This window comes from Aythya fuligula, chromosome 2, assembly GCF_009819795.1.
Source record: "Aythya fuligula isolate bAytFul2 chromosome 2, bAytFul2.pri, whole genome shotgun sequence".
Classification (NCBI taxonomy): domain Eukaryota; kingdom Metazoa; phylum Chordata; class Aves; order Anseriformes; family Anatidae; genus Aythya; species Aythya fuligula.
In genome coordinates this window covers 117855879-117869069 of record NC_045560.1, presented here as the reverse complement: position 1 = coordinate 117869069, position 13191 = coordinate 117855879, and the positions used below count along the sequence as shown (strand labels likewise).

The following is a 13191-nucleotide window of genomic DNA, read 5'->3' as shown; positions in this document are numbered from 1 at the left end:
CAAGTCCCTACCACATATTTTCACAGTGTAACTTTTGAAAAACAAAACAAACAAGAAACCCGAATACTAACATTTTTTAAAATACCAGATTACCACAAAAAACTGTGGCAACACATTTCTTAAGTGATTTTTTTTTTTTAAAGAAAATCTCAATAGGGGAAACAAATTCCAGCATGTCAACTCTATCTCTTATTATAAAAGCTTGTGGTTTGGAAAGATACCAGTTTTTCAAATTTTACTGCAAAAACATCTCTCTAAACTGAAGCTGTATCTATGTGAAAGGTTGGGACATTTCAGCCCTGGTACAACCAGTATCCAAGGCAAACCCTGGCTTCAGTTCAGAGCATCACTCGTGCTTAGGCTGGTGAACATCAACAATAAGACCAACTCCTCATTCTAAAGGAGAAATAAACTTAAATCAAGTAGTCCCATCAAGGACAGTTCAGTGAGGAAAACCCCTGGGGACTTTCATATAGAGATCCTAAAAATAGAGATAATCTCCTAACTGCTCCACAGCAACACCTGCTGATCAGTGAGGATTTCACCCCTTTTCCTTACAGTCTCTTCCTGGGACACATGGTTAGCATGTAGAGGAGGGAGATTATCTTATAAACTTAGTACAAAATGTATACAGATTTCCTAGCCTGCAGAATCTCATTCATATTCTACTGACTAACCCTTCACTGAAGAGTTAATCTGCAGCTTTAGCACCCTAAGGAAGAGCACAAGTCATTTCTGGCTGATGCCTGGGAAAACCCTTGTATGGAAAAGAAATGGACAAAATTAGAAATGTGAAAAAGGATGTTTTCACTGAAGGGAAGCCTTTTGGAAAACTCTGGCTAAGATTTAGAGCTTCAGATCTATTACAAACCATTATGAAATAAAAGCAAAAGATAATTGGAAAAGGTCTATTTTCTTCCAGTCTGGGGGGGTTGATAAATTAAAAAAAAAAAAAAAAAAAAAAAAAAAAAAATTCCCAAATGTCTGAGCTATCCTTTCAGCCTGTTAAACAAAGCAGGAGAAGCCACATATCCCAAAATAAACTATAAAAATAGATTGCTATTGATTTCATCCCTTCCTAAAACATATTCCTTGAAAGATGTGAAAATAAACCTAATAGAGCAACTGAGATTGTCAGGGATACAGAGTTTGGAATATGTATTTTTAACCTGCACTTAGCATTTCCTATAATTCAATACCTAATCCATAAATTGCCATTAGCATATGATTAGTAATTCAATTTAAAGCCATCTCGCAGAAGAGCCTTTTTCTTAGGACAGTAACTTTGCCAAGTGCATCTTCTATCTACATGTTTGAATAATTTCTGCAGACAAGTAATAGAGACACTAGCTGTATTAGCATAATCAATACACAATTTACCGAGTTACCCAGACAGAACAGAAATAAAACGTGTGTGCCATTATTTCAGTACCTACAAATTACTGTAATTTCTGGAAGTCTCTCTCCACTTTTCTTCTCCCCCCTCCTCCTGGCCACATAAAAACGAGGAGGCCATTCATACTGCCACCATGTATAGGTAGATATTACGTATGATTAGATCGATTAATCACACAGGCAGAAGGCAAATTTAGGAGCCTGTTACTGGAGATGCTGAGCATCCTCTAACTCTATTAAATTCAATGGATTTTGAAGATGTCTCACACTTTGCAGTAACGTGCTGTGGAAATACAGCTCCGTAAGGGTTCAGCCAGGATACAAAACTGAAATTAAGGATGTTACAGAGCGGCATTAAATGCAGGCACACATGCCAATGCACCACCTGCTAAGGCTACACCTTCCTCTGCTTTCTTCTCTCCCCGGGTACCACCAGTGCGTTAAGGCTCAGCCTTTAGACTCTTCTGGCCGACCCACACCAGCACGTGCCCTCATGCCTGGCCACAAATCCCGCAACTTTGCAACAATTTCAGGCCATTTTGTAATGTCCTTTAAGGGTAGCTGGCATTCATAAAAGTTCAGAAGTACTCAAAGTATTATTTTCCAGACAGCATCACTCAGAATCAATGCCTTTTTATTGCTACTACCCAGAAACTCAATTGCTATTTTGACTCCCAAATGTCCATGTACCCAATGTGTTTAGTGAGAGAAGAGCTGGAAGAAGTGTATTTGCATATTAACACTTCAGATATCTACATTTCAGAACTCTACTGAAAATTAGCTGTGTGTGTAGCCACAAGCACACACAAATCCTGTTAATTGTACAGATGAACATTTGCATTCCTGATTTGGTTTGCGTTGTGCTGTGACCTACCCCTTTTCCAATTCCCCCCACCGCCCCCGCATTGTAACAGTATTCTCTTAATACCTGGAAATGATTATTTGCCTTAAAAAATTCCTGTTATATAAAGCATTTTTTTTCTTGCATTTGCTTCTTCCAGAAGACAAAGCCCCTCATAGCATTCATATTTTTAATCCTCTCTATAGCCTATCCCTACCCTGAGCTTCCCCCCCTCCGCCCCCATGTCATCCTTGTAGAAAGACTGAATTAGGAGTTACCAATTAGATTGCAGTGGTTGGAAAATATTATTCTTCTCCTAAAATGAACTATTTTCCTAGGCAGCACATAAACATTAAAATAAATAAATAAATAAATAAATGAACAGGCTTAACTGGAAAGAAATTATTCTTAAGAAATCCTTTGGATATTCTTTGAGCCCTTGATCAGGAGGATGACAGCACCCAAACGTCACAGCCTAAAGCTGCCCGGTTTACATAACATCATGGGCAGAAGAGGCAGAAGACACTTTCTTGCAGCAGAGGGAGAATCCTACAGAAACCCCAAAGCTGGGGATGGGGGGATATCTTTTTCTAGACAGCTGAGGTAGACAACTGATTAACCCTGCTCAGACTGCTAACTGCCTCCCTAAAAACGTACCCTGTAACAAGCCACATCCACACATACTCGCATTTTTGTTGTTTAAAGTAAACTAGTAACAGGATGATGCATTTTACAAAATACTTTCCTCCGAAGAATCTTAAAGCTTTTTTATAAACCTCAAGTAAATTCCAGACATCCCTAAGATTCTGTTGTGCAATGTAACAGATGATTATGGACCTTGGAGTCAAATTCAGGATCATGGTGAGATTTAGCAAAGTGAGAGGAAGGCTCTCTGGGAGGCAAACCTTAGTACTGGGGTGCAGGCTTTCAGCTGTCCTGACTGTCTTGAACTGAGCACTCTGCCTCCAGTTTTGACAAGGTGACTGTGGATGTCCAGTCCCTTTGAGGAAAGACACAAATCAGGAGGCTAAGATAAACTTTAAGCCCAATTACCAAACCCAGTACTTGAAGGAATGCTTTAAAAGAAATTCAGTATATTGAAGCTACACGTCACCTAAGCTTTCTTACTCTCTCAGAGAGACATAGCCGCAAATTTCTGCTATTCCTACAGCCCTGTATTTCCAACTGTGCTTAGAAAACAAGACATTCATTAAACTGCCTGCAAAAGCCTAAGCTCCATAAGAGAGAACAATTGGACAGGCCAATGTTACACAACTCTGAAGATGGAAGATCAAAGGAAGGGATATGAGGACCTGCTGTAAAGGTTACTGTAGCCGACCACGACCTCTGAAAGTCAAGCCATTCATTTATGTGCCTAACATGAGGCACTTATTTTGAGGAGCTGGGGCCATGTGACACCATTCTAATGCCAAAAGTAAAACACAGCTTCGTGCTTTGGCTCTATTTCCTACCGACACACATCTATCCAAGTCAAAATACACCTCCTTTCAATTGAGATTATCCCTGATTTAACAGAGATCTATGTTTATTTTGTACCATGGTTTTATAGATCTGGTTTTGATTCCTAAAACTCTCTGCTCTGTTCTTGATCACTTTCCATCAGCTGCAACACCACACTGGTCCATATCCGCAACAGAGCTTAGAAGCAGTACCTATGTTTTTTATTGTCTGGGCTTTCTCAGTGCCGTGCAGATCAGGATTTAAATTAAACCAAAGCCCCACTGCAGCTGGCTAGAAAAATAAGTATTGTCCTGTCTTCCCTGGCTTTAATGCAGTCTCATAGGTTTTTCTTGAGAGCTCGCATACCCTTGCTTGGTAGCTACAAGGTACTAGCAGAAAACGTGTGGGCTGCGATGCCTCTTCCTTTCCCCCTCTTGCCCACACCCACCGGTTAGATCACTCAGCCAGGATGTGGGTGGCAGATGCTCAACTTTCTTCTCTGTCAGAAGGATTTGTACTCTTCCTAGAAAAGAGCACTTGCCCTCAGACTTGAGGTGCACTCATTCATTGCTGTTGAGCTGCCATACCTCATCTACGACATTCACTGAACAAGAATGAGGGTGAATTAGCCCAATATGATATCCTTGTGGTCAGGACACCACCTGGGAAGGGAGAAAACTGGACTCTGGTTCCAGTTTCACTGAAATAATTCAACATTAATATTACTATGATAGGCACTTGGCAGACTGGGACCTAGGTCTCCTCCTTCTTTGTTGGTACTCAAACCACTGGAGATATGGGTCTTGTGTGTGAACACTCCTCCCCACACTCTTGTCCAACAAATACTCAGTTGCACTTCTGAAGAGGGGAATGCCACTGATAAAAATAAGAAGGGCCACTCACACTCACAGCTCACTACGTTGCTGTGTAATAACTGATGTACTCCCTGCGAGATACCAGATTCAAGCACTCCTAGGCAAAGCACAGAACAGAATCTCATCTCTCACGTCCCAGCTGAGCAAATGATTCCCTCTTTTTGGTATGGGGACAGGAAGAGTAGCACAACTCCTTGGTTCCTCCTGTTTTGGGAAAAAAGGAACGACCTGTCCCCTGCCTCCAACAGCAGCATTGGACTAGTGACTGCAGACTAGGAGACATCCAATTGGAGTAAGATACCCATGTCTAGAACAGGGGGAGCTAAGACACACTTCTTCCCTAGTATCTCATGCTGTCTCCTTAGGGTAGTTGCTACTCAACAACATTCATAAGCCCCTATCCTGCCAATGACTTGTACAAAGAATCCAAGCACCCGGAGCACAATGACTATTTCACGAGGCAGCCAGGCACCGGAATATCCACTACTGCAGCAGGAAAGCCTTTACAGCTTTCTGACCTTTCTTCATTGATTTACGTTTGTATCTGGCACATCTTCTACCCAACAGATTCACTAGAAATTACAAAACGAACCTTTTCCTATGCTCAAGCCCTTTCTAAACCACAGAACCCAACCCCTTCCCAGCAGTCGCACGCGCAGACCAGCAGCAATCCGGTTCCTCCTCCCATCTTCAGAGTGAAAATGCTACATCAGGCATGGCTCTTGACATCCTGTTGTCCTGGAACCAGTGAATCAGAAAGTTCCTTCCTTGCAATTGTATTCTTTGGAGGTGGAAAATAATTAACTTCCCCGCCCCCTCCCCCTTCCTACTGCCACTGTCAAAGTTAGAAATTCACTTGACTCTGCCTGGAGAAGAAAACAGCCATCATAACTCAGCCCCAGAGAAAGTTTTGTTGGTCGAAGCACAGCCTCGTCCTCCCAAGGACACTGCCTCACTCCATCACATCATCTGGTCCAGCGGCACAGCAGGTATCATGGCTTTGTTTTTAAAGTTCCTTTTGAGAAGTTCACGCGTCATTCATGGAGCTGAACTTGATAGTCAGCAAAAGAAGCGAACAACAGAAAATCAAACTCCACAAATCAATTATCCGGGAGTTCATCATCTGAAATATATTTTCCTGGCAAAACACAACCTAAGAATAGTGAGGGCATACCGACTTTTGGGAATTGCATACAAAAGCCATCTATTGTGAAGTGAACCCAAGACATTTAGATTTTAAAATGCCGTAGCTTTTCCACACTCACGTGAAAATACCGAGTGTCTGTCTGACAAACCAGGAGAGAGATTTTGCACTTCCTGCTCCATAGGAAGGGCAAAAGTCCTGCTCCAGGTGATTGTCTTGCATGAGTGAATAAGCTCTGCTAAATGGAGTTTGGGAAGAGGGAGAACACCGATACCCTCATTATCAGCATCCTGGCCGTCTGTCCTTAGGGCATAAATGTGTTCAGCTTCAGCCAAGGGGATGTTTAACTCATGATTGCCATTTCCAAATTTGTAAGAAGACTAGCTGGCTACAGATCCTTTACTTTTAAAGGATCATAATAAGCCCCTACCACTTTAAAAAACAAAGGCAGTGGGGTGGAGGGGTCTCTATACCAACAGATCTATAGATGACTTTAAAAAATGCTCAAAGGACTAAAAACTCTAACCATAAAGAGAAAAATTGTACCTAACTGTACCTGCATTTAAAAGTGAAAGTATCAGATTAAACACTCAAAACCCACCTCTCTGGCTTGGTCCCTTGATAAAAAAGAGAAACAAGCAAAAAACAAACAAACAAGGAAAACACATCCTCCCAAAATCTAAAACTCCATCGAGCACTATTAGTACAGAATCAATAAGTAACAATCCTACAAACCTTTTGAATACACATTATACAGATCCAATTGTATTTAAAAAAAAAAAAAAAAAAAAAAAATAAAAAGAAAAGAAAAAAAAAAAAAAAAAGAAGTTGGAGTATAACATACACAGCATCACTGTAGTTAAAGGAAAACCCCAAATGCTCAGCCCTATGCATACTTGAAGAACACGGACAACCTAGACCAAATCACAAAAAAAAAGGAGGAAAAAACTCTTCTACATTCTTTCCTCAATAATTATGCAGTACAGGGGAAAAAAAAAAAAAAAAAAAAAAGTGTTTGAAACTAACTCTGAAGTTAAAAAAAAAAAAAAAAAAGCGTGAACACTTAACTGGTAATGTAAATACGGGAGGACGACAGTCCTGGTTTAAAAACCTTTCCACTGGATATGGGGGATTTTTTGCAATCTTTCAGAAGAACATAAAGCACAGAAGAGCACAAAGCAGATTTTTTGGAAAGCAGAAGGGCTGAATTAAAATGTTAATTATAACATGTTGTAATAAGGATACCCCCAAGATCAGCCCTATATTTTTTGCTATAGCGTAGTCCCTAGGCATATGGCTAAGTATTCCTTGATCATTATCCCAGCTAAAACTAAAGCTAGTGAAGTTTAGGGGAGCTGTGTATAACAGAATTTCTTTCATCTCTAATAATTGCTAAACTAGCATAATTGCTCCTACTTGAGGTGAAATAGAGCCCAAGTTGTCTAAAACTGAAATTAATACAAAAACAAACCTCGCTACCTCTTTTGAATCTTGCATGTTCTTCTTCTTTTTTTTTTTTTTTTTTTTTGTCAGAATCCTCCGCCAAGTGTTGCATTATAATTTAGAAGTATTTAAAATCTTCCCTTGTGCTATCGGACATCTGTAAAGAGAACGACTGAGCAACTGGAATGCTTTTCTAGTAACAGCATTGCAAAATATATTTGAAAACAGACATCTATGTTTTCACAGCACCAAATAAAGGAGGCCCAGTTCTTCACAGATCTGTGTGCTGTCCCTTCAGAGAAAGACATATATACATCCATACATATATAATATATGCCATGATTCTGATTTAAGTGAAATAGAGCAGCTTCCTACCCCTCAGTGGGACTGATTTAGACCTCGAGAAGCTCTACAGGAACCAATGGAAACCTTAAAATACATCTGAGAAAAGATGATAAGAGGTCTGTGTTAAGGTGTATCAACATTTATACTATATTTTAATCAATTAACAACAACAAATAGACCACCTCCGCCTAGCTTATTTTCAGAGTTTTACACAGGAAAAACAAACAAACACACAAATCCATCTGGTCTACATAAAATGATAACAATTCTTCTAGATCCTTTCCTCATTTACAAACACAGAAAAGGAATTTTTATTTTTTCCAAAATGCGTGAGTTTCTAAATACTGAAAAATGTGTTGCAGAACAAAGAAATAAGAACTATTAGACCCGCTGTAATTTAGACCGAGTGAATTAGGGAGCAACATAAAGCCTTTCAAGACATCTCAGATCATGGCAGATAACGTTATCCCACACGTTAGGTAAGTGCCTCCGCACTGACAACTTCCCTTGTTACCCAAGTTAACAGCAGCTAGGGAAAACAAAATCAAACCTAACCAAACAGGCAACATTTCTAAACCTCTCAATAGGATCTTTGCAACAAGTTTTCACTTTTTTCACTAGCAGCACAACCGGCAGCTGTGGAGATGGTCACTCCTAATATAGGACCTGTTCCTAAGTGGACGGTGGTGGTCAATAAAACCCATGCTGGCCCCCAGAATGACTGGGTAGCATTACTGTAATCCTAAAGCTAATCAAGACAGTCAATATCACTATGCATTGCCAAAGTCAATGAAAATTACTAAAGGTTAGTGATGTTTTTGTTGTTACTTTTTTTTTATTTATATATATATATAAAGGAGCGGGGGCATGCTTTGTCATGTCAGAAGAGAAGACTATAAATAGCCTGCATTATAAAAAGATGCTAATCTTAAATCCCTTTTGTAATTTGCTTTTTCATGTACTCTTTTATGTTCAAAATCTTATTTTTTGCCCTTTTTTGGATGGCCAAATAGAAGCCAGCAACACACTCATGCATCAAACAGATGTTTTTGCTTTTCAGGCCAAATGGAATCTTATGAATTTTTTGTTCCCTCCCTACAAAATGATGATGCCAAAATAACAGAGCCCCTGAAACTGACCCGTTCAGAAAAAGTTCTTTGGACTGGTAACACTGGAACTTTTAAGACAGGTTCACAGAAATCATGCCAATGCTAATTGCTGTTTTTGTTTATGGTGGATTGATTGTAGTCTAATCAGCAGACAATCTAATGACTTTAGAGTCTAGTCCATGTAATTTAGAAGCTGGTTGGGGTTGGAAATAAGCATTCAAAATGTTTGCTGATATACAGAAACGTAAAGGCTACTGCCTGAAGGGGATCTGAATGTCAAATTCTCTCCAAACTATTGTTGCTATTAAGATTTGTATTTTAATCCGCTGCTCTTTTACCTTCCTCAATACTACACCACACCACCTGCACCTCTGGTATGGGAAACAGCCTTCAGCTTTGAATTTATGATGAGAAAACAAGTCACATTAAGACACAGCTACATTTACTCAGTCCACCAGCACTCCGCATAAATTGAGGCGCAGTTGTAAATTCAGCCCGGATGGACAGAGTACCCAGCTTTGCTTAAAGACAGGGAACAACTTTAAGAGACACTCTGGGCTCGCCAAAATATTTCGAGACACAAGCCTTCTTTAAGCAGAGTATAGATTTGCAAAATAGAGCAGATACTTTTTTCCTTCTCATCTTTCTAGGAACTAACACTCGGTAATTTTATTTCTACAGTCAGATGTGGGATACAAAATTACAGCGAGCAAAAAAGGAAAATACTTTGAAGTAATAACAACATTTTTAAAGGAAAAAAAAAATAAGATCACTTTCAAAGATCAGTGTTTCTATGAAATCTGTGGGGATGTTCCAGTTTCCTTGGGATGGCTTATCTAACACCTACAGTTTCAGTGATTTTTCATGGGTGACTTTAGCATAATGAGTATTACCTGACTTGAGCTTAGAGAAACCTGGGTTTAAAATTTAGCAGGGCTACATTTTCATTCAGGTTTGTATAAAGAATAACTCTTTCACTTCACAAGTGACTGTTTTTCTAACTCTGATTTGCTGCAAAGCAGAAAGTTTCTCACCAAAAGCCCTTAGTAAGGGTAAAGGGAAAACTTCACACCCTCCCCAAACTAAAAACCCCATAAACCAAAAGGGGTGGGGGCCCCTAACCTAAGCGTGATCTCTACAAAGCATGCCAAGTCACAGAAAAGGTTTTACCATTCAAATGGCCAAGTTAAACAAGATCCAAGTGAGCTGCTCTTCCTCCCTCCCTCACTTTCCCATCTCAGGGGGTCCCCAGCATGGCTGTATTTGGGGAATGCCGCTGCCCCTCGGGGAGGCGAATTTAAGGAGCCGTACCCATCGCCCTCCTTCCACACCCTGCATTTGCATGGTGCCTGTTCTGGGGCTCACACACCAGTATCTGCCTCTGACTTACCTTTCCCCACCTGCTTTTCTTCCCCCCCCCCCCCCCCCGCCAAGTGTATGTGTCTTAGGTGATTTGGATCAGACCAATGATACCTAATAGATTTGCTTATTTCCCCCCCTTCAAAAACTAGCCAAGGAAACGTGGTAATTTAATCCGTAAAATGAAATATAGGTCAGGACTGCTGAGTTTGATGCAACCGATCTTCTGCCTAAAAGAACCTGGCAGTTGAACTTTTATTCCCTCTTCCTAAAGTCGTATATTCAAATTGCAGTTTTTCAGAAAGTTAAATTATTTACTCTCTTTCTCACTCATTTTTGCCACAGCCATACAGTATATTTGTAAGAAATGCTGCTTTTTACAGAAATTAATTACTATCTTATTTTTCCTTAGATAGATCTTTGTATTATTTCTAAATTGTAGAGGGCTTATCTAGTGCTCGCCATGCCTTTTTTTCTGCGATGTAATCATCAGAAAGAGTTGGGGGATGCTCGGACCACAGTTGGCAACAAACCAAGAGAAAGAATGGAGGGGAGGAAGGGGGAAGAAATAGGAAAGGAAAGAGAAGAACTGTAAACAGAAACCAGGGTAATTCAGCAGAAGAATATTTTCAAAAAATAGAAGGAATTTAGTCATTAGCAAGTTCTGAACACCCACCATTTCAGATGAACATTAGTTTCATGCATTCAGTATAAAAAACTCAATTGTCATTTTGTTTTAATGTATTTACCTGCCTTGTATCGCTATTCCCCTAAGATATAAGTTTCAAATTAAGTTATCAAAAGTGACAGACATATCAAAAATATCTCTTATATCTTCCCCCCAGAAAGGGCTGCTAAGTAGATGACAAATTGGAAATGTAATGTGTAACTCCATATTTTATTTAGATGTGAAACAGCACTCATGAGTTTAAATAGCTCATTAACATACATTCAAAGAATAGTTTTTCAGAGAAGCTATTTAAAATACTGTTTATTTTTAAACCGTAGAACTATATTTTGTACCGACTAAATAAGTAATACTTAAGAAATACGAAATTTAAATAAATCCTACATTAGGGCTGCAGTTGAAATTCTCCTTGCGACATTACTCACAGCTTTTGTTTGTTCACTAAAAATGAAGATGTAGCAACTGATGGCCAGACCCTTATCAATGAATTTAAATGCCACGACTACACAAGCATTTTTGAACTTCTCAGATGAATCACATTACCAGCCCTTCCAGAAATCTTACAATCAGGCTGCTGTCGGAATACTATTAATCCACTCAAAAATGGACACGATTCAAAAAAAATAACACGGGGAAAATGAAAAAGATATTTGAACAAAGGCCACCAAGAATGATAACCTACTTCCCAAAGGTAATTACTGCAGCAATAATTACAGATGATGATTGATTTACTGCCTCTTTTTAGTTGGAAAACAGTAAATAAGGTGCTGTGGAGAAATTTGTAGCATCTCTATCCTGAGCATCAAGCGGTTTCCTTCAGCCAGTAGTTTATTGTCAGCACATCCAGGCTACTCCATCTGAATCAGACAATGTTGCTGTTTTCTCATTTTAGGGACTCTGAAACCACTGGTACGTAAGGGAGGCAAAGCCCATACCTCTACATAAAATGGAAGCGGTATCCCTCGTTTTAATTTAAGCGGGATGTTCAGAGGAAGGCACCCGAAACAAACCTCTCTGTAGCACAACTAGCAAATACCCACGAGTGAAACACGTCCAGTGTCTATAGCAGAACAATTCTCTCTCTCTGCCAGTTAATTCTGCCCGTCCGTCCCTCTGCACTGAGAGGCTTGGAGGTCTAGGAGCACCCTTCAGATAAAGTTTCCCAGCATCTTTCTGCATATACAGCTAATTGGTCGCTCTCCTACTGGCTCTAAAACTCCTCCGTGCATGTAAATAAATCCTCCCCGGGAAGCCTGGGACATAAACGCGCGCCCCACCACCAGAACTTTCATGGTGGGATCATTTTTACGGGGTAAAGAGGAAGAGCAGCTCGTTTGTTCTCCACCAGATGCCAAACAAAAGCACCACTGAAGTGCACAAACTTCAGTAAACTAGAGGCAGGCTGCGGCAGCAGGTAGAGCGGTCAACTCAAGGCACGCTTTATTCCCTTTTCTTTAAAAAAAAAAAAAAAAAAAAAAAAAAAAAAAAAAAAAAAATCGCTGGTGTGTTAAGAGATTAGAAAATAAAGGGGAGGAATGGGAGGTTAGCGAGGCCAGGGGAAGAAGGAGAGCCCGCTCTCGAGCTTGGTCAAGCCAAGAGGAAGGCAACTCCTGGAAGAGTTGTTTGGGGCGAGCAGCGGGCCGGGCGCTGCGAGCGGGAGGAAGAGGAGGAGGAGGAGGAGGGAGGGAAGGGGGCTGCCGGAGGGTCCCGGCTCCCACCCCTCCCGCCCCGGGCTCTCTCCCCCGGCCCCCTCGCCGCCCCCCGGCCCGGTTTCTGACCTGCCGCCCCTTCGGGGCTTTATTCAACTCCGCTGGAGCGAGCGACGGTGGGCGGAGGTGACAGCCCCCGGCCGGCCGGGGGGACGCGCCGTGCCCCGGGCCCCCAGCGGCTCCTCGGGGGGCTGCCGGCGGCTCCCGGCGGGGGAGGAAGGGAAGGGGAAGGAGAGGGAAGGGGGGCAGCGGGCGGGCGGGCTGAGGGGCCGCCGGGGGGCGGGGGAAGGACGACGACGACGAGGAGGAGGAGGAGGAGGAGGAAGGGGGGCGCCGGGCCGGGACGCCGCAGCCTCACAAGCCGCCCTTTGTCCTCCTGCGGGGCCCGGGCTCTGCCCCCCCGGCTCAGCCTCGCGTCCCCACGGCCAGGGGCTTGCGGGGAGCGGCGCCCCCCCCTCTGCTCCCCTCCCAACCCCGCTACGGCTGCGTCTGCGGGCGCGTTTATTTTATTTTAATTATTTATTTATTTGATACCCCCACACACACCACCACCACCACCACCACCCCCCCTTCTCCCGCCCCGGGCGGCCGGGGGCCGCTCCACGTGATGGCCGGCGCCGCATTCCTGCACAGCCCCAACTCCGGCCCCGCACCGGGAACTTCGGCCCGCCCCGCCCCCACCCGCTCCCGGGACGGCAAAAGGATGGGGGGGGGACCCCAAAACTTTCCGCTTTTTTAACAAAAAATAATAACAATGATAATAATAATGATAATAAGCGGGCGGCGCCGCGCTGCTGCTGCCCGCGCCCGCCTGAGCGGGGC

At 42.2% G+C, this 13191-nt stretch overlaps 1 protein-coding gene across 13 annotated transcripts in view; it reads right to left on the bottom strand.

The window, feature by feature from the left end:
• Positions 1–13191, bottom strand: part of ZNF521 (zinc finger protein 521) — a 232772-nt gene that overhangs the window by 217659 nt on the left and 1922 nt on the right. Inside the window, exon 1 of one of the 13 annotated variants that reach the window (XM_032183426.1) lies at positions 12439–12528. The exons of the other annotated variants lie outside the window; for them this stretch is intronic. The gene's annotated coding sequence lies outside the window, so the exon portion shown is untranslated. Of the gene's footprint in view, positions 1–12438; positions 12529–13191 lie in introns of those variants that run through there. 13 annotated transcript variants of the gene reach the window in all.